At 35.2% G+C, this 5,276-nt stretch overlaps 1 pseudogene; it reads left to right on the forward strand.

The window, feature by feature from the left end:
• Positions 1 to 1,079: 1,079 nt before the first annotated feature.
• Positions 1,080 to 3,661, forward strand: LOC139819195 (uncharacterized; annotated as a pseudogene).
• Positions 3,662 to 5,276: the final 1,615 nt, after the last annotated feature.

Below are 5,276 nucleotides of genomic sequence, written 5' to 3' on the forward strand. Positions count from 1 at the left end.
TTATATTACGCTTCCAAATCTTGATTTGGAGGGTTTATCGATGTTTTTCTTGTTGTGCAATTCGGGGGAACTTGTTTTCGCGTTCGTACCAATGGTATATCTCTTATATGAAATACATCTTGTGACGAGCTGACAGCTCGCCGCAACTCGAGACGCCATATTGGGATAAAAGTAGGATAAGGAAATCTGTACTTCCGTAATTTTTTCTCGTTTTCTATATAAAATCAGAGTTCCCCCAAATCATTAATGTATGTACTGCAATTCTGGAGAAGAATTTTTAATTCTGTCAAATTAATACGACGCTACGTGCCGACAAAAAATGCCGGTAAAACAGACGGCTCCAGCATCCCCTTAAGAGAGAGCAGTCAAATTTTTAGAAAATGGTTAGCTTTCTTCAAGCAAAAATTAAAATTTACGAAAAGCTTATTTAGAAGAAAGCATGATTAAAATTGCCAAAACTACAAGAAAGAAAATTTAAAAATGATTGAAATATGTTGATGTAGTGATGAGAAAAAAAAAACAAAAAAATGTTTACCCCATGTATTCATATATTATAATATATATTTGTATATATTTATTATGTATATATTTAACATTTATAATTATTTGAATTAGTTAGATTAGAATTATAGGTATATTTAGTTATGAAATTTTTTACTGAAAGGTCAAAGATATAATTCTGATCTGATCCTATCCACATTATTTTATTAATTTATCTATATCTGTAAAATTGTTGAAAATTACATAAATATTTTATTTAATAATTATTTGAAAGGAACAATCAGAAGACTATTACGCGCTGCAATTATTTCCTGTACTACATATGATTTATATTCTATGTCCATTTATTGCTATAATTTTGATATGTATATACTCTTTACTTACAGATTAATATACTATTCTTAATTATTTAGTAGGACAAAAATATCAGGTGACGATGACTTACTTTGCCGCTGTGCCTCGTATTTATGAGTTGTGTTGTAAAATCAAGAAATATAGTAGTGTTTCGTACTACTATATACTATATACTAACGAAAAGTTGGCCAATATGTTATTAATTTACGGCGAATGTCGTAAAAATGGAAGGCAGGCCGCAATTTTGTACGCTGAGCGCTTTCCTGAAGAGCGGCACCCGGCACACGGGTATTTCCATACCTTATTAACTCGCCTTGTCCAGCATGGCACGTTACACGCGTCAACACGCGCACGAAATCATCATCGTCGCCCGGAAGAAACTATCAATCAAGTGAGAGAAGCAATTGTAGAAAATCCGCACACCAGCACGAGAAGTATCGGATATGATCTCCCCAAGATTTGCTCCGTCGAGAAAGATTTTGTGATTGGGTCTCAGAACAGGTAAATTATATAGTTTAATAATGTATTAGCTATATTTTAAGCTTTTATACGAAATCGTGGCAAATAACTTTCGTTTATCGAATATTTCTCTTTTACGCGTTTTTTATATCGTGCTAATCATATCACCGCTTCTTCTAAAGTCTGCGCGATAAAATGTCAACCTAAGTAATAAACAGAAAATTAATAATAATTTTTAACAAATTGCAAAAAAGGCATAATAAACATGAAAAAAATACACAGATACATTATTGTACCTTTATATCGTACAGATTGACGATATTGATGATATTGAGGATGACTACTTTCTGCGGAGTATATTATGGACAGACGAGAGCACTTTCCCCGCAGTGATGGCATGATTAATTGCCATAATGAACACCATTACGCGGTAGAGAACCCTCACTGTATAAAAGAAACGCACGTCCAGGGAAGATTTCACGTCAACGTTTGGATGGGGATTGTGGACGATACGATTATCGGACCGTACTTTTTCCCTGAAAATGTAAATGTCACGGCAGAAGTATATTCCGAGTTTCTGGAGGAAACACCGCCCGGTTTGTTGGAAAATGTTCCATTACACATCCGTCCAAACATTGTCTTCCAACAAGACGGCCATCCAGCCCATACTTCCGTTCTCGCTCGTACGATTTTGAATCGTCCATTTACAAACAGGTGGATAGGCATTCACAGTGATCTGCACGAGTGGCCACCGCGATCACCTGATCTCACGCCTCTGGACATTTTGCATGGGGTTTTATACGCGATCAGGTATATATAAGACATTATCCATGAATTGCAACGAGTTAATTGAAAGAATACGGGTAGCAAGTCGCGATATTACACCTGTCACATTAAGTAGAGTGCGACAAAATTTTATGCGGAGAGTCGCATTGTGTTTGGAGAACAATGGTAGACATGTAGAACATGTCCTGTAAAACAAATACATTGCAAATACGTTGGTTTAATTGCATCAGGTGTGATTTGCGTTAGGACACCTAGATTCTCCACGCGATATTGGTTGCGCCGAGATATTATTCGCGTTGGTGTGATTGCGCTCCGATGTTATCTGCGTGCAAGCCTTTGCGTTAGAATTATATTTGCGTCGGAATGTCGTTCGTGCCGACACATTATTCGCGTTAGAATATTGATCGTGCCGATTGATTTCTCGAGTCGGGGTGTCATTCGCGTTATTCACACCGACTGATTATTATTCTCGTTAATAGGATATTATTCGCGTTAGGATATTATTTGCATTAGGATATTACTTGCGTTGACCTAATATTGCGTCCCGTTATTACTCGCGTTAGTTTTAGTATTTCGTGTTATGCCAAGCGCCTCAGCGCCTTATTCTTCGCGTCAGGATACCCTTGGCGATATTACGCGTTGCATTCGATCATTATTGCGTTGGAATGTCACTTGTACGTTTCCTATCTGCGTTAGATTAAAGCAATTTGGCGACAGAATCATTGCGCCGCTTGGGACCTTGCGTTCACGTGCTCCGAGTGTGACGCACGATTATTTCGCGTTATTTCGCTCTATTATTTTGCGTTTACTCCAGTTATGTCGCATTCGGTCGTAACTTCTGTAGATATTCTATATTATTTGTTAGTTTAATACTCTACTATTATTATCTGCGCGACTGCTATGATTTCGAAGTATTTGTGAGTTTAGATACCAGTATTATCTTGCTTATTAATGGCGCCTTCTGCGCGTTTACTAAATTAACGTAATTCTCCGCTTATTTCTGGCGTCCGTGTTACTGCCATTCTTATTGTTCAAAACTTGACGTCCGTGTTATCAGCTATCTATTTGCTTTTTAGGATTAATGGAAGCCGAAATGGCCGCATTGTTTTCCGAAAGTTATTCTATAATAAATGTTCCTTTTCATTTGTTAGCTGACTGAGTTAATGATTTGCGTGTCACCCCGCCGAACATCGCGCTGCCCTTAATCAACCCCGCCCTGCTATTAGGTCGAGCTAGCCGATTCCTCGCACACCGACTTATTTCGCCTTGCGTCTCTCTCTTTAGTTTCTCGCGATTTTGCGGACGCGAATTCACGCGTCTGGTGCCCAACAATAAAATTCGGTTAGTGGAGTGTCGGGGGTGCGAGAGAACTGCCGGAGAGGCCTATCATCCTTCTCTCCTTCCCCTTTTGATCCGTCACACGGCCCGGACCGCTCCGGGAGTGAAAAAGACGTGACAATATATATATATTAATAATCTGAAATAAATGTTATTAGGCACGAGATCCGTTGATAACCGTTTCCATCGTTATTTATAACGACAAAAACGATTATCAGCGGATCTTATGTCTAACAACATTTATTTCAGATTATTAATATTTCATCGTTAACATTAATAATTAATTCAATATACTGATGCTAATAAGCATCTTTATGTAATTAATGCTACTGAATCTCATTTAAATCTACAAGGAATTTATTACTGAAAAGTATTCATTAAATATTATGATAATTTGCCTTATATAAACTATTCATTAGCATCATAATTAAAATGTATATTTTATACTAATAAACCTCTTGTTTATGAGATTAGTATTGATATATTAAATTGATTATCAATTTAATGATAAATTATTTATTAATTAAACAAAATGAATATTGTAAGATTTGTTAATGGTGATTTCTGCCATTATTTATACTTACATTGAATGAAATTTATTAGCCGACTTATAATTTGCACACATATGCTAATTGCTGACTTTTGTCCTGTGCATAAACATTGTGTGCAAAAAATAATTTAAGTAATAAAATTATAATATATAATGATTATGATGGTCTATGGTACGAGCTTTTTTCGTAAGAGAAAAGATGTCTTTCGTTTTCTTAATAAAATTTATTTCATATATTGTCATCTCGACTTCTGTTTTAACGTTACTGCTACGAATCCGTCACAATTGTATTGCAACTTCGGGCGCTAAAAAGTTCATTTTCCTCTTCTAAAAAGGAGATTATTGTAAAAAAGATATGCGAGTGATTATAAGTGATGCACCGAAGTCAACGCAATTGTGAACGACCATGCGCGCCTGCTCGAATAGGCAACCCGCCGTACCGCTCTGTATCGTCTTGATACACGAGCGAGCAATCTCAAAATTCCCGAAAAAACGCCTGGTAAAGGGATGATGTCGCTGATTGGTAAGTAAAATATCGGAAAAGCGGAAATGATTCAATAGTGTGAAACTCGAGTAGAAAAAAACCGGTTACGACACGTTTAATCTACGAAAACATTTATGCGGCCCGATTTGAAATTAGAGACATTTAGTTATGATTCAAATTACGAATATCAATTTCATCCGAGTGTAATAATTGAGAAAACGGATGCAATATGTGATCATTGTCATGCACGTAAAAAAGTTTAAAACTTAAGCACCTCTAGAATGTGTTATTCATGCAGAAAAGTTAAACTACCGTCTTTAAATCAACCACCCGACACACTCCTTATGTTTGTCCACAATAAGGATATTGAAACACAAATGAAGTCCTTTCAAGAAAAACGACTCCCGGGCGAAGCCCGGGTAACCAGCTAGTAATTAATATATTGAACCATTGATTCTAATACTTAGCATAATTAATTTTTGTACTAACTTTCAAAATTTTAATTTTTATTGAAGCGAACACTTTTATAAACATTTTTATAATCATAAACAGATTTTATATAATATATTATATTATTTATACCTGTTATAAAGAATAGATGAAAGTAAGTTAACTTGTAAATATAATTAGACTCCATAAACTTCAAAAATTTAAAAATTAAATTTTATATAGAATTTTGAATTAAATTAAAAAAAAAAAAAATAAAAATTTGAAGAAAAACGAAACGAATTGTAAAGTTTATAATGTTGTAAGAGAGGGAGAGAGGGGGAAGAAAGAGATTGAAAATGTATTAAAAAACGTAAA

The sequence above is a fragment of the Temnothorax longispinosus genome, chromosome 9 (assembly GCF_030848805.1).
Source record: "Temnothorax longispinosus isolate EJ_2023e chromosome 9, Tlon_JGU_v1, whole genome shotgun sequence".
Classification (NCBI taxonomy): Eukaryota; Metazoa; Arthropoda; class Insecta; order Hymenoptera; family Formicidae; genus Temnothorax; species Temnothorax longispinosus.